The sequence below is a fragment of the Lithobates pipiens genome, unplaced genomic scaffold, assembly GCF_037356315.1.
Source record: "Lithobates pipiens isolate NorthernLeopardFrog02 unplaced genomic scaffold, aLitPip1_a1.2 Scaffold_23, whole genome shotgun sequence".
NCBI lineage: Eukaryota > Metazoa > Chordata > Amphibia > Anura > Ranidae > Lithobates > Lithobates pipiens.
The window spans coordinates 322083181-322107903 of record NW_027507785.1 but is presented as its reverse complement, the minus strand read 5'-3'; the positions used below and the strand labels follow the sequence as shown (position 1 = coordinate 322107903).

General features: G+C 42.7%; 1 protein-coding gene across 20 annotated transcripts in view; it reads right to left on the bottom strand.

Annotated features, from left to right (window-relative positions):
- Positions 1–24723, bottom strand: part of DAB1 (DAB adaptor protein 1) — a 1102825-nt gene that overhangs the window by 384874 nt on the left and 693228 nt on the right. The window contains exon 1 of one of the 20 annotated variants that reach the window (XM_077450618.1): positions 10281–10346. The exons of the other annotated variants lie outside the window; for them this stretch is intronic. The gene's annotated coding sequence lies outside the window, so the exon portion shown is untranslated. Of the gene's footprint in view, positions 1–10280; positions 10347–24723 lie in introns of those variants that run through there. 20 annotated transcript variants of the gene reach the window in all.

Below are 24723 nucleotides of genomic sequence, written 5' to 3'. Positions count from 1 at the left end.
AGTTTGTGAAGTAGGGTCTTCAATAGCTCCTTCATCGTAGAGGAGCATAAGATCCCGTAATGCCCGAAATTCCGCCATACTAAAGTGTTTAGTGCGTTCTGTAAGTTCGCGTTCTAAATTCAAATTGGTGCGATCTTTATCAAATAAAAACTTAAATGTGAGATTCCGTGCAAACAAATACAAATCTTTTATGGTTTCATTAACTTTTAGTCTATCCAATGGGCAAAACCCTAGGCCCAAATGGAGTACTGACACCTGCTCGTCTGACAAACGATAGGGGGTCAGATTTAAGATATTACGGTTAGTGTCGGGTTGGGAATATGTGGTAGTGCTGGTGCTGGTTTGAGAATATAGGAGTCCAGATTCCCTTGTTGTTTTTTTAGATCTAAAAAAATCATGTCCTCATTTATTTTTGTGTGTTTATTAGTCATTAATGTTGAATTCAAGACTTTTGGGATAGTACCATGAAGTGTGGAGTGGCCCGTAGCCCCCTCTATTGAGGGAGTGACCTCAATAGGTATTTGTGTGGCAGGTGTACGTGCCGGTTTAGGGGGTTTGGAACCCTTCTTATCTTTTTTAGGGTTCACAGGTGGGGTGCCACCACCATAACGTAATCTTTTACGAGTAGAATTTGCTGTTGGGGTAACCGAAGGTCTAGGATTACTTGGTAATGAGTAAGTTGATGTCAAAGAGGAGTCAGATTCTATCTCCATTGTTGGATTACTAAAGGTATTATATCGAAGAGGAGGCTTTCTCCCCAAATTCCTGTTTGACCAACGGTATGCATAGCCTTCAGTAAAGGCAGATTTATCTCTATTAAATTTGATCTGTTTTTTTGTAATAATGGATTTATTCAGAGTTTCCAACCGATCTCTTAATTCCTTCCATTTGGGATCAAAAGATGGGTTGTCCTTCAGGTATATATAGTCAGTATTCAGTCGTTCAATCTCTTTATCCAATAAAGTCATATCCAAACTATATTGATTAATCAAAGTTTTCATGAGATCAAGACTACAATTAGTCAGGATGTTTTCCCAGTTTTTCCTAAAATCCGGTGAGGGGTCTTTTAGGGTTGGAAAAATTTGGTTTCGCAAACCTATAGGGCAAATACAGTCGGTAACGTACATCTTAAAGTATTCAATATGCCAATGTAGATGAGATTTACGTTTCAATAATCCATAGATCTTATAGAAATAGGTTTTCAAATCATCCTCAACTTTATGTTCATTAAGGCAAGCAGTTTTCAGATTTGTCATAAATTCTCCCCAATCAGTATTTAGGGTATCCATGACGGGAGGGTGGGGGAAGGATAAGGAAAGAGACAGTCCCTAAATTTTTCTATGGCGACGTGACTAAACAAGAAAAAATTATATATAACAATAATTGTCATTACAATATGATAAATATTAGAGGCACTCCAACAATCAATCACCAATTAAGTTCCCCAATTAGGTGAATGAGTAAATGGGTGTGTTATCCACCCTATCCTAAATCACATATTATGAGTATCGCCTCTGGTCTAAATCATTATAAATATTGTATAACGTACCATCATCCAGAATTTGTAGTTTTTTAAAAGAGAAGAAGGGTCGAATGGAAGTATCGGGTAGTCGCTCACACCAACCCCATATGTAGTTCCATTCAGCCCTATAATAGATTGGACTATACCGGTACTTGATAATAGAGAAACATCAGTAGAATTTAAAATCGATATAATATTTAATCAAAATATAAAACAAGACAATAATGAAATATCACTTGAAGAAGTACAATGATATGCACATCACAGTTGAGGTATTCCTGACGGGTTCTCCATAGGGAACATTCAACCGTAGAGGATGCACAATAATTTTCCTCGACTAGTTTCGCGGGAATGGTGGAGGTGGGGCTCATTCTCTGTATATTATATATGGTGGAGGTGGGGCTCATTCTCTGTATATTATATATGGTGGAGGAGGGAGCTCATTCTCTGTATATTATATATGGTGGAGGTGGGGCTCATTCTCTGTATATTATATATGGTGGAGGTGGGGCTCATTCTCTGTATATTATATATGGTGGAGGAGGGAGCTCATTCTCTGTATATTATATATGGTGGAGGAGGGAGCTCATTCTCGGTATATTATATATGGTGGAGGTGGGGCTCATTCTCTGTATATTATATATGGTGGAGGAGGGAGCTCATTCTCGGTATATTATATATGGTGGAGGTGGGGCTCATTCTCTGTATATTATATATGGTGGAGGTGGGGCTCATTCTCTGTATATTATATATGGTGGAGGTGGGGCTCATTCTCTGTATATTATATATGGTGGAGGAGGGAGCTCATTCTCTGTATATTATATATGGTGGAGGTTGGGCTCATTCTCTGTATATTATATATGGTGGAGGAGGGAGCTCATTCTCTGTATATCATATATATGGTGGAGGTGGGGCTCATTCTCTGTATATTATATATATGGTGGAGGTGGGGCTCATTCTCTGTATATTATATATGGTGGAGGTGGGGCTCATTCTCTGTATATTATATATATGGTGGAGGAGCGAACTCATTCTCTGTATATTATATATATGGTGGAGGAGGGGCTCATTCTCTGTATATTATATATGGTGGAGGTGGGGCTCATTCTCTGTATATTATATATGGTGAAGGACGGGGCTCATTCTCTGTATATTATATATGGTGGAGGAGGGAGCTCATTCTCTGTATATTATATATGGTGGAGGTGGGGCTCATTCTCTGTATATTATATATGGTGGAGGAGGGAGCTCATTCTCTGTATATTATATATGGTGGAGGAGGGAGCTCATTCTCTGTATATTATATATGGTGGAGGTGGGACTCATTCTCTGTATATTATATATGGTGGAGGAGGGAGCTCATTCTCTGTATATTATATATATGGTGGAGGACGGGGCTCATTCTCTGTATATTATATATGGTGGAGGTGGGGCTCATTCTCTGTATATTATATATGGTGGAGGTGGTGCTCATTCTCTGTATATTATATATGGTGGAGGTGGTTCTCATTCTCTGTATATTATATATGGTGGAGGAGGGGCTCATTCTCTGTATATTATATATGGTGGAGGAGGGAGCTCATTCTCTGTATATTATATATGGTGGAGGTGGGGCTCATTTTCTGTATATTATATATGGTGGAGGAGGGAGCTCATTCTCGGTATATTATATATGGTGGATCACATATTATGAGTATCGCCTCTGGTCTAAATCATTATAAATATTGTATAACGTACCATCATCCAGAATTTGTAGTTTTTTAAAAGAGAAGAAGGGTCGAATGGAAGTATCGGGTAGTCGCTCACACCAACCCCATATGTAGTTCCATTCAGCCCTATAATAGATTGGACTATACCGGTACTTGATAATAGAGAAACATCAGTAGAATTTAAAATCGATATAATATTTAATCAAAATATAAAACAAGACAATAATGAAATATCACTTGAAGAAGTACAATGATATGCACATCACAGTTGAGGTATTCCTGACGGGTTCTCCATAGGGAACATTCAACCGTAGAGGATGCACAATAATTTTCCTCGACTAGTTTCGCGGGAATGGTGGAGGTGGGGCTCATTCTCTGTATATTATATATGGTGGAGGTGGGGCTCATTCTCTGTATATTATATATGGTGGAGGAGGGAGCTCATTCTCTGTATATTATATATGGTGGAGGTGGGGCTCATTCTCTGTATATTATATATGGTGGAGGTGGGGCTCATTCTCTGTATATTATATATGGTGGAGGAGGGAGCTCATTCTCTGTATATTATATATGGTGGAGGAGGGAGCTCATTCTCGGTATATTATATATGGTGGAGGTGGGGCTCATTCTCTGTATATTATATATGGTGGAGGAGGGAGCTCATTCTCGGTATATTATATATGGTGGAGGTGGGGCTCATTCTCTGTATATTATATATGGTGGAGGTGGGGCTCATTCTCTGTATATTATATATGGTGGAGGTGGGGCTCATTCTCTGTATATTATATATGGTGGAGGAGGGAGCTCATTCTCTGTATATTATATATGGTGGAGGTTGGGCTCATTCTCTGTATATTATATATGGTGGAGGAGGGAGCTCATTCTCTGTATATCATATATATGGTGGAGGTGGGGCTCATTCTCTGTATATTATATATATGGTGGAGGTGGGGCTCATTCTCTGTATATTATATATGGTGGAGGTGGGGCTCATTCTCTGTATATTATATATATGGTGGAGGAGCGAACTCATTCTCTGTATATTATATATATGGTGGAGGAGGGGCTCATTCTCTGTATATTATATATGGTGGAGGTGGGGCTCATTCTCTGTATATTATATATGGTGAAGGACGGGGCTCATTCTCTGTATATTATATATGGTGGAGGAGGGAGCTCATTCTCTGTATATTATATATGGTGGAGGTGGGGCTCATTCTCTGTATATTATATATGGTGGAGGAGGGACTCATTCTCTGTATATTATATATGGTGGAGGTGGGACTCATTCTCTGTATATTATATATGGTGGAGGAGGGAGCTCATTCTCTGTATATTATATATATGGTGGAGGACGGGGCTCATTCTCTGTATATTATATATGGTGGAGGTGGGGCTCATTCTCTGTATATTATATATGGTGGAGGTGGTGCTCATTCTCTGTATATTATATATGGTGGAGGTGGTTCTCATTCTCTGTATATTATATATGGTGGAGGAGGGGCTCATTCTCTGTATATTATATATGGTGGAGGAGGGAGCTCATTCTCTGTATATTATATATGGTGGAGGTGGGGCTCATTTTCTGTATATTATATATGGTGGAGGAGGGAGCTCATTCTCTGTATATTATATATGGTGGAGGAGGGGCTCATTCTCTGTATATTATATATGGTGGAGAAGGGGCTCATTCTCTGTATATTATATATGGTGGAGGTGGGGCTCATTCTCTGTATATTATATATGGTGGAGCTCATTCTCTGTATATTATATATGGTGGAGGTGGGGCTCATTCTCTGTATATTATATATGGTGGAGGAGGGGCTCATTCTCTGTATATTATATATATGGTGGAGGAGGGGCTCATTCTCTGTATATTATATATATGGTGGAGGAGGGGCTCATTCTCTGTATATTACATATGGTGGAGGAGGGGCTCATTCTCTGTATATTACATATGGTGGAGAAGGGGCTCATTCTCTGTATATTATATATGGTGGAGGAGGGGCTCATTCTCTGTATATTATATATGGTGGAGGTGGGGCTCATTCTCTGTATTATATATATGGTGGAGGTGGGGCTCATTCTCTGTATATTATATATATGGTGGAGGACGGGGCTCATTCTCTGTATATTATATATGGTGGAGGAGGGGCTCATTCTTTGGATATTATATATGGTGGAGGAGGGGCTCATTCTCTGTATATTATATATATGGTGGAGGTGGGGCTCATTCTCTGTATATTATATATGGTGGAGGTGGGGCTCATTCTCTGTATATTATATATGATGGAGGAGGGGCTCATTCTCTGTATATTATATATGGTGGAGGTGGGGCTCATTCTCTGTATATTATATATGGTGGAGGTGGGGCTCATTCTCTGCATATTATATATGGTGGAGGTGGGGCTCATTCTCTGTATATTATATATGGTGGAGGAGGGGCTCATTCTCTGTATATTATATATGGTGGAGGTGGGGCTCATTCTCTGTATATTATATATGGTGGAGGTGGGGCTCATTCTCTGTATATTATATATGGTGGAGGAGGGAGCTCATTCTCTGTATATTATATATGGTGGAGGAGGGGCTCATTCTCTGTATATTATATATGGTGGAGGTGGGGCTCATTCTCTGTATATTATATATGGTGGAGGAGGGGCTCATTCTCTGTATATTATATATGGTGGAGGTGGGGCTCATTCTCTGTATATTATATATGGTGGAGGAGGGGCTCATTCTCTGTATATTATATATGGTGGAGGTGGGGCTCATTCTCTGTATATTATATATATGGTGGAGGTGGGGCTCATTCTCTGTATATTATATATGGTTGAGGAGGGAGCTCATTCTCTGTATATTATATATGGTGGAGGTGGGGCTCATTCTCTGTATATTATATATGGTGGAGGTGGGGCTCATTCTCTGTATATTATATATGGTGGAGGAGGGGCTCATTCTCTGTATATTATATATGGTGGAGGTGGGGCTCATTCTCTGTATATTATATATGGTGGAGGTGGGGCTCATTCTCTGTATATTATATATGGTGGAGGAGGGGCTCATTCTCTGTATATTATATATGGTGGAGGTGGGGCTCATTCTCTGTATATTATATATGGTGGAGGAGGGAGCTCATTCTCTGTATATTATATATATGGTGGAGGACGGGGCTCATTCTCTGTATATTATATATGGTGGAGGTGGGACTCATTCTCTGTATATTATATATGGTGGAGGAGGGAGCTCATTCTCTGTATATTATATATGGTGGAGGTGGGGCTCATTCTCTGTATATTATATATGGTGGAGGAGGGAGCTCATTCTCTGTATATTATATATGGTGGAGGTGGGGCTCATTCTCTGTATATTATATATGGTGGAGGAGGGAGCTCATTCTCTGTATATTATATATATGGTGGAGGTGGGGCTCATTCTCTGTATATTATATATGGTGGAGGTGGGGCTCATTCTCTGTATATTATATATGGTGGAGGAGGGGCTCATTCTCTGTATATTATATATGGTGGAGGAGGGGCTCATTCTCTGTATATTATATATGGTGGAGGTGGGGCTCATTCTCTTTATATTATATATGGTGGAGGTGGGGCTCATTCTCTGTATATTATATATGGTGGAGGATGGGGCTCATTCTCTGTATATTATATATGGTGGAGGTGGGGCTCATTCTCTGTATATTATATATGGTGGAGGTGGGGCTCATTCTCTGTATATTATATATGGTGGAGGAGGGGCTCATTCTCTGTATATTATATATGGTGGAGGTGGGGCTCATTCTCTGTATATTAAATATGGTGGAGGTGGGGCTCATTCTCTGTATATTATATATGGTGGAGGTGGGGCTCATTCTCTGTATATTATATATGGTGGAGGTGGGGCTCATTCTCTGTATATTATATATGGTGGAGGAGGGGCTCATTCTCTGTATATTATATATGATGGAGGACACAGCTTATTCTCTGTATTTTAAATTATGGAGATTGGGGCTCATTCACTATATTTTATATATGACGGAGATTGGGGCTCATTCTCTTCTTACGGGTCACCAGCACATCGACGCAAGCTCTACAAGTCTGTTTCAATACATCTGAGCGCAATGAAAAATATCTGAGCGCAACACTTCCCGCAGACGAATAGTTAGAATAAAATTCTAATTACTACTAAGTGATAAAAGTAAAACACAAAAATCGGCAATAATCAGCGGATCGAGTTTCCGGATAACTCCTTTAAACAGCGGTCTCGGCGTCATTCTCGTTCACGCAATGTTTAATTAAAGCAATGTGAAAATGATGTGATGGCGGTGGAACAGCGAGTCAACACATATAGAAGGTAATTGGTGCTTAACAAAATTATAACTCTTCAAAAAATTCAAACAAAATCATTTGCAGTAAAAACCGTAAGCGCTGTAATTTTATAACTACAGCCGCAAATTATGTCCTTTCCGGAAATCAACGATGAATGCAAAACTTACAGAGGCTCTCTGGTTAAAGGCGAAGAGTTTACAAGCAATTCTGATGACCGCTGTTTGCCTTCGGGCGCAAAAGGTTATTTTATTATATATATCCTTATTGCCACTGAAAAATATAATTCTACTTTGTGTCGTTAAATGTCTTTGCAAACCCAGATATTACTTTGTAAAAGTAGCTGTACATAACCTGTGCTGTGGGAGGGGCCCCAGCATGCTACATCCATTACATGCCTGTAGAAAACGACAGGAGGGGAGCGGAGACAAGACCAGTCTCCCTGCACAAGGAGAGAGATCAGCAGTGAGCGGTCTTTATTACAGGAAGTCTCACACTGGATTACTGCAAAGATCTGGAAGAAATACACAACGCTCACTGGCAGCTCAAGAGACCTGATTCTTCGCTGCTACAGTTAAATAACACCTACAGGTCTTGTCCCTCCCCCAGCCTGTGATTGGATGGTGAACATGAAGCAGCAGACTGATGAGCTCATCTCTTTAGCCACTTTGCTCTCTATTACAATTCCTATGCTTCTTGTCAGCATGCAGCATTCCACTATGAAGAACATTACATTATACAACACAAATTAAACATAACACACACTACCACCTAGTGACGGAATTACTAATTGCAGTATAATATATGAGAATGGTTGTTGCATCCATGTCTGTATAAACAGCAAGCCAGCCCCTCACCCCCTTTTCCAATCCAAAGCAAGAAAAGGTTTTGTTTGGAGTTCTACTTTAAATTATTGTTAATAACCCAATTGGCAACACACACTACCACCGAGTGGGCAGAATTACTAATTGCGGCATATATAAGAATGTTTCTTTTTTCTTTCTTTTTCATAACGTAATAGACAACACACACTACCCACCAGTGGCAGTATTGCTAATTGCAGTAGAATGTATGAGATTGTCACATCTAGGTCTGTATAAACAGCATACTACCCCCCCCCCCCCTTGAATGAATGAATGAATGAAATACTTGTATAGCGCACAATGCGAACTGAATCGCCTCTAAGCCCTTTCCAAAAGTTTCACTTTAAATTTTACTTCCTAGCCCAGTGATGGCGAACCTTGGAACTCCAGCTGTTTTGGAACTACATTTCCCATGATGCTCCTGCACTCTGCAGTGTAGTGGAGCATCATGGGAAATGTAGTTCCAAAACATCTGGGGTGCCGAGGTTCGCCATCACTGTCCTAGCCTGATTGGCATCACACACTATCAGCTAGTGGCAGAATTTCTAATTGCAGTATAATTATTAGAATTGTTGTTGCATCTAAGCCTGTATAAATAGCATGCTAACACCCCCCCCCCTCCCCCCTAATCATTTTCCTATCCAAAGTGAGAAAAGTTTTGGGTTGGAGTTCCATTTTTAAGTTATTTTTCATAACCTAATTGGCAACACACACTACCACCTATTGGCGGAATTACATACCTCCCAACATTTTGAGATGGGAATGAGGGACACCTACTAGCAAACACATGTAGGCATAGGACACACCCCCTGCCACACCCCCTTAAAGGAGAATTAACCCCAAAAAAAAGTTTATGAAATCTACAAGGGCTTTTTTTTTACCACTACTATTGCTTTATATTGGCTTTTAAAATTTACAATATTTGGTTTTGATATGTACTTAAAATAAGTGGAAAATTTAAATAAAGAATAAGAAAACATTTTTTTTACAAATGCAGCAATTTAGAATTTGGATGAAAGGTTTGGTGCTGGGAAACACTTTTTGAAAGATAAAAAGTTCATTTTATATACATCTATATAGATCAGACCAAAATGAGGGACAAATGAGGAGGACAGAGAGACAGGGGGACATTGCTCCAAATCAGGGACAGTCCCTCGAAATCCGGGACAGTTGGGAGCTATGGAATTACTAATCACAGTATAATATATGACAGTTGTTGTTGCATGAAGGTCTGTATCAGGGATCTGCAATTAGCGGACCTCCAGCTGTTGCAAAACTACAAGTCCCATCATACCTCTGTCTCTGGGTGTCATGCTTGTGGCTGTCAGAGTCTTGCTATGCCTCATGGGACTTGTAGTTCTGCAACAGCTGGAGGTCCGCTAATTGAATATCCCTGGTCTGTATAAACACCATGCTAATAACCTCCACCCTGATTCCAAAACAAGAAAAGGTTTCGTTTAGAATTCCATCTAAATTTTTGCTCATAGCCTAATTGGCAACACTTTAAAATCGATATAAATAAGGCGATCGAATCAGCCAGCTGCAAGCGATATAGAGAATCTGAAACTTCCAGGCAGTCTGCGCAGAGTGTAAGAATTGAAGCACAATCACTGTATAAGAAGCAGAGTTATGTATGTCTAATGAGCCAATAAGGCTGCTGTCCTACATACACACAACGCACACACAAACAGGCTTATTACAACATTAAGAACACAAACTGATAAGGACATTTCCATTAAGCTCTTTACATTGACCTATACACCTATAAAACTCTTTTGACGTGACTACAGGGACACATGGCGGCGCTGGGAGTAAAAGGCGATTAGGAGCAGAATGCGGGTTGTCGCGGGGTTGGGTGACTTACGTTGTGTAGGGTCCAGAATCTGCAGCATTGCTCAGGTGTTATTTATGCTACATAGAAGAGTGACACCTTTTTTTTTCATAGAGCAAGGAGAAGGCCAAAGTGCAGACAACGAGAGGTAATTACAGGTGTCAGCTGATCAGATGCAGAAGAAATATTACTCTGCAAGAATGGATGACAAATCTTGGAATTTTGTCTTCTTTACCATCCTTCTAAGACTTAAATGAATTGAAATGAAATTAATTATATCTGGTTTGCTAAAGCACTGTGTATTATAATTTTTTTTTCATAAAGTTCTATTTTTTTCCATCCTTTTCCTCCCATCTTAAAGCTGAAGTTTATTCTGCTTATATTTTGCCTTCCCTGGTTCCTCCCTCGTCTGGCTCTTAGGAGGAGTTCTGCAAATATCAAAATGCCCTGATGGGTGGGTGTCAGTCTGGGGGAGTGGGCCTTCCTGGGTAGGCTGCATTTGCATGCACACTGCCAGGACCAAAGCAAAGGGAGGGCTGGCAGCTGCCCCGGGGCCCAGCTCCTTTACCCAAGGAGGTAGGGCTCCTCTTACAAGCACCCCACTGCATGAATACTTTGGATTGGTGGAGGGCAACAAGTCAACCATGGCCTCCCTTCTACCGGGCTGTGGCTTTCTGTCTGCGCTAACATCTACTGGTTACACTGCTTAATATATACATACTTTTTTTTATATCATATATATTTATATCTATATATATATATATACATATATATATATATATATATATATATATATATACCATGGTTGACCAAAGAAGTTGAGGTCACGTGCTCAGCGTCATATCCAGAGGTTGTCTTTGGGAAATAGACGTATGAGTGCTGCCAGCATTGCTGCAGAGGTTGAAGGGGTGGGGGGTCAGCCTGTCAGTGCTCAGACCATACGCCGCACACTGCATCAAATTGGTCTGCATGTCTGTCGTCCCAGAAGGAAGCCTATTCTAATGATGATGCAAAAGAAAGCGCGCAAACAGTTTGCTGAAGACAAGCAGACTAAGGACATGGATTACTGGAACCATGTCCTGTGGTCTGATGAGACCAAGATAAACTTATTTGGTTCAGATGGTGACAAGTGTGTGTGGGGGCAACCAGGTGAGGAGTAAAAAGTCAAATGTGTCTTGCCTACAGTCAAGCATGGTGGTGGGGGTGTCATGGTCTGGGGCTGCATGAGTGCTGCCGGCACTGGGGGGCTACAGATCATTGAGGGAACCATGAATGCCAACATGTACTGTGACATACTGAAGCAGAGCATGATCCCCTCCCTTCAGAGACTAGGCCGCAGGGCAGTATTCCAACATGATAATGACCCCAAACACACCTCCAAGATGACCACTGCCTTGCTAAAGAAGCTGAGGGTAAAGGTGATGGTCTGGCCAAGCACGTCTCCAGACCTAAACCCTATTGATCATCTGTGGGACATCCTCAAACGGAAGGTGGGGGAGCGCAAGGTCTCCAACATCCACCAGCTCCGTGATGTCATCATGGGGGAGGGGAAGAGGACTCCAGTGACAACCTGTGAAGCTCTGGTGACCTCCATGCCCAAGAGGGTTAAGGCAGTGCTGGAAAATAATGGTGGCCGCACAAAATATTGACACTTTGGGCCATATTTGGACATTTTCACTTAGGGGTGTACTCACTTTTGTTGCCAGCGGTTTAGACATTAATGGCTGTGTGTTGAGGTATTTTGAGGGGGACAGCAAATTTACACCGTTATACAAGCTGTACACTCACTACTTTACATTGTAGACAAGTGTAATTTCTTCAGTGTTGTCACATGAAAAGATAGAAAAAAGTATTTACAAAAAATGTGAGGGGTGTACTCACTTTTGTGAGATAATGTAAATATAACAATGTATCAATGTCCATGCAAGTCCTAAAGGGAAGAGTTTTAAAGAGAAAATCCCCAACATCCCCTGATGACATCAGTTAAGTGTACTCACTTTTTTGAGATACGGTATATATATATATATATATATATATATATAGATATATATATATATAGATAGATAGATAGACACACATATACACTGTATATATACAGTTAGTTGGAGTTCAGCTCTAGAAATGTGGTTAAAAAAATAAAACCCCTTTGAGGCATTTAATTAATGGAGTCACCTTACTGTGTCATTATCTGTGTTCTTGCTGAGGGATGGGTCCGTGTCGTTCGGCCCGGACCTCTGCAACGCTTATCAAGCATGGTACAAGCAAATAAATAAATAAAGTGCCAGCTCGGCAAATTATCGCTAGTTGGATGAAGGATCGTGCTGAGCTGGCAATCCTCCTCTCTTGGCTCTTCTCTGCAGTTCGTGAACCTTGGGTGTTAATCCACCGAAATTTGTTAAGAAAATCTCTAAAACACGATCGTTTCCTATAAGCCGCACCGCAGACGGTTTAACAGTTGCCGATGAGTATTTTACACACAACGCCGGGGCACCTTCGCGGACGATAAAGTGAGCCAAGGTTGTTGCGATTAACAGGAGACACCCTTTTAATCCTATAAACTGCGTCAAATCAGAGATTTAAAAAAAATATATGATTTTAAAGCGGGTGTCCGCCGTTTTTTTTTTTTTTTAAAAGCCAGCAGCTACAAATACTGCACTAAAATAATGGCACTTACCCGCCCAGCGCGCCCGCGATGTCGGCACCCGAAGCCGATCTCTCGATCGTCTCTCGGGGTGCTGCCGCTGCCATCTTGGGTATGGGAATCAGGAAGTGGAGCCTTGCGGCTTCATTTCCCGGTTCCCTACTGCGCATGCGCGAGTCACGCTGCGCAATAAGGATGTCTCTGTCGCTGTCTCTGGGATCCGTGTGTTTCCCAGCAGGCAGCGGGGAGACCTTCGGAAAGGGGCGTAGATTCTGCGGAAAGGGGCGTAGCTTCTGCAGAATCTACGCCGGAAGTGGGTGCAGATACCTGTACTGTACAGATACCTGCAACCCCCCTCCCCCCTGAAAGGTGCCAATTGTGGCGCCGGAGGGGGGGGGGGGGGTTCCAATGAGAGGAAGCTCCACTTTAGGGTGGACCTCCGCTTTAAACAGTGATTGTTGTACATTCTCTGCAATGAAGAGTAATAGATGGCAGGATAACAGGTCATATCTCTTAGCCCTTGTACACACGGTCGGACATTTCGACGGAAAATGTCCGATCGGACTGTGTTTTTGGATAAACCGACCGTGTGTGGGCTCCATCGGACTGTTTCCGTTGGAATATCCGACCGACAAAGTTTGAGAGCTGGGCTATAAAGTTTTCCAACAACATGGTCCGATCGGACTTTGTCCGATCGTTTGTAGAGAATTCCCATCGGACAAAGTGCCACGCATGCTCAGATCAAATTCCTAGACCAAAGCTATTGTCTACTAGCCTGAACGTAGTCCCGTCGTAACGAAATAACGTCATCACGTTACGAACGATCGGATTTTCCGACAACTTTGTCCGACCGTGTGTATGCAACACAAGATTCGGAGAAAATCTGATGGATTTTGTTGTCGGAATGTCCGACCGTCTGTACAATGGCTTAAAGGGGAACTCATATGCTCTCAATTGCTGTTTTTTTTTTTTTAGGGTTAACCTATCATGTACAGTATCTCACAAAAGTAAGTACACCCCCTCACATTTCTGTAAATCTTTTCTTCTATCTTTTCATGTGACAACACTGAAGAAATGACACTTGTCTACAATGTAAAGTAGTGAGTGTACAGCTTGTATAACAGTGTAAATTTGTTGTCCCCTCAAAATAACTCAACACACAGCCATTAATGTCTAAACCGCTGGCAACAAAAGTCAGTACACCCCTAAGTGAAAATATCCAATTTAGGCCCAAAGTGTCAATATTTTGTGTGGCCACCATTATTTTCCAGCACTGCCTTAACCCTCTTGGGCATGGAGGTCACCAGAGCTTTACAGTTTGCCACTGGAGTCCTCTTCTCCTCCTCCATGACGACATCACGGAGTTGGTGGATGTTAGAGACCTTGCGCTCCTCCACCTTCCGTTTGAGCAGTGGCGGCCCATCCATTAGGGGCACCCGGGCACCACCCGCTCTCTCCTCTCCACCCCCTATATGCATAGCATGAATCTATCCACGGCCGCCGCATGCAGCCCCAATCCATGACACTCCCACCATGCTTGACTGTAGGGAAGACACACTTGTCTTTGTACTCCTCACCTGGTTGCCCCCACACACGCTTGACACCAACTGAACCAAATAAGTTTATCTTGGTCTCATCAGACCACAGGACATAGTTCCAGTAATCCATGTCCTTAATCTGCTTGTCTTCCGCAAACTGTTTGCGGGCTTTCTTGTGAATCATCTTTAGAAGAGGCTTCCTTCTGGGACAACAGCCATGCAGACCAATTTGATGCAGTGTGTGGCGTATGGTCTGAGCACTGACAGGCTGACCCCCCCCCCCCCCCCCCCACCGCTTCAACCTCTGCAGCAATGCTGGCAGCACTCATACGTCTATTTCCCAAAGACAACCTCGGATATGATGCTGATCATGTGCACTCAACTTCTTTGGTCAACCATGGCGAGGCCTGTTCTGAGTGGAACCTGTCCTGTTATACCGCTGTATGGTCTTGGCCACCGTGCTGCAGCTCAGTTTCAGGGTCTTGGCAATCTTCTTATAGTCTAGGCCAGTGATGGCGAACCTTGGCACCCCAGATGTTTTGGAACTACATTTCCCATGATGCTCCACTATGCTGCAGAGTGGCAAAGCATCATGGGAAATGTAGTTCCAAAACATCTGGGGTGCCAAGGTTCGCCATCACTGGTCTAGGCCATCTTTATGTAGAGCAACAATTCTTTTTTTTCAGATCCTCAGAGAGTTCTTTGTAACGAGGTGCCATGTTGAACTTCCAGTGACCAGTATGAGAGAGTGAGAGCGATCACACCAAATTTAACACGTCTGCTCCCCATTCACACCTGAGACCTTGTAACACTAACGAGTCACATGACACCGGGGGGAGGGAAAATGGCTAACTGGGCCCAATTTGGATATCTTCACTTAGGGGTGTACTCACTTTTGTTGCCAGCGGTTTAGACATTAATGGCTGTGTGTTGAGTTATTTTGAGGGGACAGAAAATTTACACTGTTATACAAGCTGTACACTCACTACTTTACATTGTAGACAAGTGTCATTTCTTCAGTGTTTTCACATGAAAAGATAGAAGAAAATATTTACAAAAATGTGAGGGGTGTACTCACTTTTGTGAGATAATGTAAATATAACAATATATCAATGTCCATGCAAGTCCTAAAGGGAAGAGTTTTAAAGAGAAAATCCCCAACATCCCCTGATGACATCAGTTAATGACGACACGCATAGGACGGGACCAGTCACATCATCACGCTGGACGTGGCAGCCATCTTGTGGAATTTCGCCAAGCGCTTTTCCATTGTTTACATGTGAGTTTAATATCTTTTTTTAAAAGATCTTTTAAAAAAGTTACTGCACTATGGAGGCTGTTATATGTCTATGGGGTTTGATACACCAAGGTGTGCTATCTGAATGTATGTGGTGGATGGTGAGCAGGGCCGCTGATAGGCCAGTACAACCGGCCCTGCTGTACCGGGCCTGACCAGCAGGGGGGGCCGGGCCTGGCAACCTGAACTGCAAAATTCTATGTAAAAAAAAAAAAAGTTCCTCCTCCACCGATCAGTGATCACCATAACGCTGACCACCCAACACTATTTATTTATTAATGGTTTGTATTACATATAGATATTAAAGAGGTCTGTTCTCATCTGAAAACAGTATTTCTTTTGGATAATCAAACCTATAACTGGCTGGAGAAAAACAAATATCACTTGTAGACAAACCTACACTTTGTTTCAAGGCGGGGTCTGGGGAGGGGCAATGGGTGGGGTCAGGGGTGGGGCTGAAGGAGGGACCAGGGGCGGGGCCAGGGAGGAGCTGAGGGGGGCCCCGTCAGGTAGGCTGTACGGGGCCCCATGATTTCTATCAGCGGCCCTGATGGTGAGGACAGCTTGGTGGATCCCTTTAGAGGACAGCTGGTGTTTTTTAGCATCTGAATGTGTTCAGCTGTAGAGATCTGGTGAATCACCCCTGGCGTAACCGTGAACAGAGAGGCCGAGGATTTTAGTCATCTTATAAGCGCGGTCGATCGCTTTGTCATATGAGGATGAGCGGTCAGTGCTCATGTAGCCAGTGCAGTGGTCTGGGGATCTGCTCTTCTACTTCCTCAATGTGCAGCACTTCCGGGACAGACCAGAGTGGTTCTGATTGGTCAGCGCCGGCACAGTGCATCGCTCTGATCCATCCTGGATTATTGTGTTACCTCTTTTTATCTATACATGGCGTAGAAAATAAGATAATTTTTTGCAAGACAATATTACTTTGCATTACTTTGTTATTTTAAGTCACGACAAAGTTATTGCCAAATCAGCAGGCCCATAGCAGAATTGTGAAAATTGCTCTGGTCCATACAGGTATGGGAGCTGAACTGGTTAAGAATCTGGCCATTGCATCAACTCACCAACAGCACCCACCCAATGCTGATATTTTTTTGCATGTAATTGTACGGTTTATTGGGCGTTACTCCTGCTTCTTTCCCGGAGGTCACTAGAAGTCTAAACCCGCCCTTGATTGTCGGAAAGTCAGCCTGCCCTTGCCGTTACGGCCAAATAATCTATTTTTATCGTCGCACCAAAAGAAGCTTTAAAAAGGGTGATTTGTGCTGGGAATTCACAAACGGCTCCCAGTGAGAGCGGCTGCATTTTAGGGGAGGTTAATGCGCGTTCGGGGCTCCTCGATCAATAAACAAGGAGCCACGCACAGCACTTAAAGTTGTACTTGTTGAAGTCTGGAGCCATCACCACCATGAAGGAGATTTACGGCGCGGTGGGCGAGCTCCAATTCCGGCGCTTTCTCCTAAACTGCGTTCTGCAAAACCACATTCAGATGGCAATCTTTACAGCCGAGCAAAACAGCAATGTCTGGGATTTTATGGTTCATCTGCAACAAAGGTGAATGATATCCACACATAAACGGGAAGTAAACAACAAGCCACAATAAAGATCACCTGCCTATCTGGCTAGTAATAGTAGTTTGGGGGGGTTATGACTGGTCTGGGTAGAAAGGAAACTTTTCACAAGAAAACGATGAAGCTGTTGGTGACCTCTTTGGGAAGATGTACGCCTGGTCATTTCTCTGGCCTTGAAACGAATGGCGCGTACACACGATCGAAATTCTCGTCGGAAAAATCTCTGATGGTTTTCCCAACGGAATTTCCGACGGAATTCGGCTCAAGCTGTCTTGCCTACACACGGTCACATCAAATTCCGATCGTTTATAACGCGGTGACGTACAACGCGTATAACGGGACTATAAAAAAAGGAAGTTCAACAGCCAGTAGCCAATAGCTTCCGTCTCGTAGTTGAATCTGAGCATGCGTGAGTTTTGGCGTGTCGGAATTGCATACACACCATCGGAATTACCGATAGAAAGTTTTTCCGTCGGGAAAATTGAGAACAAGCTATCAATTTTTGGCTGGCGGAAATTCGGACAGCTAAATTTCCGATGGAGCGTACACACGGTCATGAAAAGCTCTCATCGGTCTTTTTCTGGCCGGAATTCCGATGGTGTGTACGCGGCATAAGGGATTGCAACTTCAACACCCAAAGGACCACTTTTTGGCCATAGAAGCTATTTATTGTAAATACCAAAATACAAATTAGGTATTAACAAAGACATTATAGATAATAAAAACAGAACAAAATATACATTGACCTAGTTTAAGGTCTTTGAAGGCACATTTCTCGTTCAAAATTTTTTATTTTATGTTAAAATAAATTACATGTACAGAATTTAAGACAAATTATGTGATACCAGAAATAAAAAGTAGACATATTGAAGTACGGATGATACAAAGCAAAGAAGAATTGCAAGATATTCTCGTGGGAATGACAATAAATGGCCTTTATATATTTTAGAATTTGAAAACATTCTGATAGCTGAGTTTTAAACATTTTAATCCCAGGAAAATATAAATATGTCTAAAAGAAAATATATGATTTTAAAGTTTTGACCATAACTTCTAAAGTATGTTTATAGTAAGTATTATATAGTAAGGCAGGGGTGTCCAAACTTTTTTCAAAGAGGGCCAGATTCGATGAAGTGAACATGCGTGAGGGCCGACCATTTTGCCTGACATTCTTTGAACCATTAAAATTCGGTCATTCGAGCACTCATACACTGCCCAACAAGAATTCTCGTGCCTTTGTCGCGCTCGTTTGCCTGACACACAGACGAATGCTCTGTTCTTTAGGGGTACCGTTAAGTCTTAATGGTACCCCACACATTGGAAACATGGGGTGCTTTTGGTGCAGCGCAATTAAAAAAAAAAAAAAGCTCTGGGACTTCTTTCCCTGCATTTTTGTGGGTATGGAAGCCCATTGAAATGCATGGGCTGCCCTACACACAGCATGCAGCCATGCAGATGTGAACCAAGGGCTTATTGGAGGGGCAGTAAAACTACATGGTTAAACTGTTTTTACCACCCCCAACTTCTCCCCCTTTAGCTGCAGAGGGAGCAGCTGGGGGTGTACACATGCTGTGGCTGCAGCTGGAGGTATGCTCAGGGTGAATGGGCCTGCACTGCAACTACCCCGCAACTGTGTAGACTGCACAGTTGCGGTATAGTGATGCTACATTTACGGGCTTAAAACAGGTGGTGAGGAGGCAACATAATGCCTCTTTACCACCTTTCAAATGCCTCTGAAAAGCAATCTGTATATGGATTGCTTTTCAGAGGAGCAGCAATCCTGGCTGCTATCACACACACAAGCACCACAAAAGCAGTTCTGATGGTACAAGAATGGGGGGGGGGGGGGGGGGTCTGGATTAAAAGTAACACACATGCATACACATACACACAGACATACACACATACAGACACATGCATATACTTACATACATACAGACACATGCACACACACACATACAGACACATGCACACACATACATACATACAGACATACACGCACATACACACACACACACACACACACACACACACACACACACACAGATACATACAGACACACATGCTGCACACACATACAAACACACGCACATACATACAGACACACATGCACATACGCATACATACAGACACACATGCACATACGCATACATACAGACATACATGGACACACACACACATGCAATCATACATGCACAGACACACACACACATGCACATACAGACACACATACACACACACACACACACACACACACACACATACATACATACAGACAGACATGCACACACACACACACACATAGACACACATGCACACACATACATACATACAGACATGCACACACATGCACAGACACACATACATACAGACACACATGCACACACACACATACATACATACATACATACAGACAGACATGCACACACATGCATACAGACAGACATGCACACACATACATACATACAGACATGCACACACACACATACAGACAGACATGCACACACACACACATACAGACACACATGCACATACATACATACAGACATGCACACATATACATACAGACACACATGCACATACATACAGACAGACATGCACACATATACATACATACAGACACACATGCACACACACACACATACACATAAATAAAGCCTTTTTAAAACGAATCTAGCTTGTAGTACAGTACCTTTCCATTCCATTTCCTCATTCAGCCGGGTACTGCACTGTAGGGGGAAGCAGAGAGCACAGCACACTCCTCTGCACTTTACTTTCACTTTTGAAGCCGACGGAGCTTCACACAGTGCCGGGGATCGGCTCATTTGACAGCCCTGATCCCGCAGCACACCAGGCGGGCCGTTCAAAACCGGACTGCGGGCCGCGATTGGCCCGCGGGCCGGACTTTGGACATGCCTGTAGTAAGGGAAGAACATAAAAGGTATATAGGAGGTGAAGGGGAGGGAATAATTCTCCGGAGAAGGTTTTATATATCATCTAATGTTGTAATTCTATAAAAAATCTTAATCACCATAACAATAAAACTCGGTTGTCAATATTATCTGACGTATAATATTTTAATCCAGGGTTTCCATATGATATCAAACTTTGTCATCTGGTTTTTATCTATAGCGTCCATTTTAGCATGGATGAAAGATTGATTCATTCTTTGAAGGCACATTTCACGATCTATGACAGGGATTCTCAAATTCTCCACAGAACCATAGGGTTCCTCCAGGGGTGGCTAGGGGTTACTTGAGCAATGAGCAATTTCTGACTCTTAGATAAGTTCCCACTGATACTATTGATCTTTTTAGCTATCTGTTAAGGGGTATATATATATCATGAGCTGTAGATATACTAATTTATATTATGTATTATGAGTTCCTTTAAAACCGAAAAGTTATTTTTAAGGGTTCTGTGTTGAGAAAGGCTGATCTGTTATGTATCTACTACAAACCTTGAAGTCAAGGACACCAACTGCCACTACGATCACCTGCCTATCTGGCTAGTAATAGAAGTTTGGGGGGGGGGGGGGGGTTTGACTGGTTTGGGTAGAAAGGAAACTTTTCACAAGAAAATGATGAAGCTGTTGGTGACTTCTTTGGGAAGATGTACGCCTGGTCATTTCCCTGGCCTTGAAACTAAGGGATTGCAACTTCAACACCCAAAGGACCACTTTTTGGCCATAGAAGCTATTTATTGTAAATACCAAAATACAAATTAGGTATTAACAAAGACATTATAGATAATAAAAACAGAACAAAATATACATTGACCTAGTTTAAGGTCTTTGAAGGCACATTTCATGATCTATGACAGGGATTCTCAAATTCTCCACAGAACCATAGGGTTCCTCCAGGGGTGGCTAGGGGTTACTTGAGCAATGAGCAGTTTCTGACTCTCAGATAAGTTCCTACTGATACCATTGATCTTTTTAGCTATCTGTAAAGGGGTATATATATATCATGAGCTGTAGATATACTAATTTATATTATGTATTATGAGTTCCTTAAAACCGAAAAGTTATTTCTAAGGGTTCTGTGTTGAGAAAGGCTGATCTATTATGTACTACTAACCTTGAAGTCAAGGACACCAACTGCCACTACGATCACCTGCCTATCTGGCTAGTAATAGTAGTTTGGGGGGGGGGGGGGGTTATGACTGGTCTGGGTAGAAAGGAAACTTTTCACAAGAAAACGATGAAGCTGTTGGTGACTTCTTTGGGAAGATGTACGCCTGGTCATTTCTCTGGCCTTGAAACGAAGGGATTGCAACTTCAACACCCAAAGGACTGCTTTTTGGCCATAGGAGCTATTTATTGTAAATACCTAAATACAAATTGGGTATTAACAAACACATTATAGATTAATAAAAAACATAACAAAATATACATTGACCTAGTTTAAGGTCTTTGAAGGCACATTTCATGATCTATGACAGGGTTTCTCAACCAGGGTTCCACAGAACCATAGGGTTCCTCCAGGGGTGGCTAGGGGTTCCTTGAGCAATGAGCAGTTTCTGACTCTCAGATAAGTTCCTACTGATACCATTGATCTTTTTAGCTATCTGTAAAGGGGTATATATATCATGAGCTGTAGATATACTAATTTATATTATGTATTATGAGTTCCTTAAAACCGAAAAGTTATTTTTAAGGGTTCTGTGTTGAGAAAGGCTGATCTATTATGTATCTACTACAAACCTTGAAGTCAAGGACACCAACTGCCACTACGATCACCTGCCTATCTGGCTAGTAATAGAAGTTGGGGGGGGGGGGTTATGACTGGTCTGGGTAGAAAGGAAACTTTTCACAAGAAAATGATGAAGCTGTTGGTGACTTCTTTGGGAAGATGTACGCCTGGTCATTTCTCTGGCCTTGAAACGAAGGGATTGCAACTTCAACACCCAAAGGACTACTTTTTGGCCATAGGAGCTATTTATTGTAAATACCAAAATACAAATTAGGTATTAACAAACACATTATAGATAATAAAAACAGAACAAAATATAAATTGACCTAATTACAGGTTTAAGGTCTTTGAAGGCACATTTCACGATCTATGACAGGGTTTCTCTATAAAAATGCACTGATTACTGTGTAAATGACACTGGCAGCAAAGGGGTTAAACACTAGGGGGCGATCAAGGGGTTAAGTGTGTCCTAGGGAGTGATTCTAACTGTGGGGGGTGGGCTACTACTCACACGACAGCGATCACAGGTAGAGCAGTGATCTCTGTCATGTCAAAAGGCAGAATGGGGAAATGCCTTGTTTACATAGGCCACTCCCAGTTCTGCGGCCCCGTGACACGATAGCCAGGACACAGGTGGACATCGGGTCCCGCGGGCATGGTCGCGCTGTACGCACGCCCGCTAGCCCCGCTAATTAAAGGGGACGTACAGGTACGCCCATTTGCCCACCGCTGCCATTGTGCTGACGTATATCGGCGCGCAGAGGTCGGGTAGTGGTTAATTACCAACTTAACCAGTCACAGACCCTTAACTCCCATTGTGGGACCCCTTTATTACGGTTCAACAGCGAGCCCACCTTACCCGGTGGCGGAACAAGGGTTGCCGCCCCATCCCGTTAAAACCGAACACATATTAATCAAGAACCGTAATTAATATGTGTTCGGTTTTAAAGAGATGGGGCGGCAACCCTAGTTTGGCCACCGGGTAAGGTGGGCTCGCTGTTGAACCGTAATAAAGGGGTCCCACAATGGAAGTTAAGGTCCCCGGGATGTTGGAGGGGCCCTGGTCGGTGGGGGGGGGCCTTTGTGGTTTCTTGTACCGGGGGGCCCTGAAAGTTCTAATTCCCCCCCCTGAGATTTTATTCTTGTGAGTGCGTTTTTTTTTTAAATTTTTTATTATTACATTTTTTTCTAACATACTACACAATCGGCACTTTTGCGCTGCTTCTCTTTGTGTTTATCTTTTGCAAAAAAAAACCTAAAAAAAATGGTAAATTTTACGTCTTCGGCAGCAAGCGGTCTGCGAAATTCATTTCGAGGCGCCTATATGATGGCTCAGCGAGATCACTTCTACGTGTCTAAAAAAAAATGTTTTTTGATTAGTAGGATTAGACGATGAGGATAAGAAGTCAGCACAAATCCCCCCGCTACACCATCACACACAATGCGACGGCATATTAAAGGGTCTTCATTCTCCCCCAACCCCCCCGCCCCCCCCCCCTGCCGCTCGGCGAATGGAAACAGACGGATTAGGTCAGTAGATATATTTCTACCACCATCTGGATTAATGTGACATCGTTAACAAAGCTCATGCATCTATTCAGTGGATTCCTCCCCAGGTGCCTTAATTACCTACTGAGAAATCAATTTTAACGTTAGATGATAAACAGCCGCTTCCGGGGAAGAGCGCTTACTAAGCAAGCAAAACATTTGGGCGACAGAAGTGGAAATGTATTTTTTTTTTTTAAGCCCCCTCCGCCCCCCCCCCCCCCCCGCCCCCCTTCTCCGCCCGCTAACAGTCCACGGAAAACGTTTCATCTGCGGTCGGCAATGCAACCAATTTTTAATTGCCGTGCCGTCCTTTTATTTGTAATAGCTGCTGAGTAGAAGAGGAAGTCTCGCCTAAGGCGTACCTCCGGGCGGCTGGCGGGGTCCATGAGGTCACGGGCGAAATATAAATGCTCCTCCCCCTTGTTCAGATTACATTCTGTACAGGATTCTCTTACTATTTACCTGAACTTTGATCATCTCACTATCAGCTGCTGCAGCTTTTTTTTTATTTTATTTTTTACCGTTACGTTTAGTTTGAGTACAAATATAAACTGCAGCATATGAAGCGAGACTGTATCAACCGTTACTTATGTCCTCAATCCACCTTCAAGGACTGTTCCTTGTCCCCGCCCTCCTTCAAATAGATCTCCAACAGCTAGAACCCCCTCCCCCCCCATCAGCAACAATAGATCCTCACTAGCCAGGGCTGTCTTTTAACACAGGGCAAAAGGGGCAGCTGCCCCCGGGGCACCAGTCATTGTAGTGGGGCCCGGAGCAGGTGCCCCTTGAGCCCACAAATAGTTGATAAGTGGATTTGAGAGGGGCCCAAGAAAATGTATGCAATCGATATTAAAGATGGCCCTGACCCTAGCAACAACAGATCCCTCGGCAGCAAGCAATGGATATCCCCAATAAAGAAAGAAGATCCCTCCAGCAGCAATAGACCCCCCCCGCCCCAGCAACAAAATACTCCCCCCACCCCACTTTCCAGCAACAAAAGATCCCACAGCAGCCAGCATCAGTAGACTCTCCAGAAGCCAGCAGCAATAGACTGTCTCCAAAACTGTAGATCCCCCAGCAACAAAAGATTCACACCCAGCAACCATAGACCCCCCCACCAGAAACAATAGGTCCCACAGCAGCCAGAATCAACAGACTTTTCAGCCTCCAACAGCAAT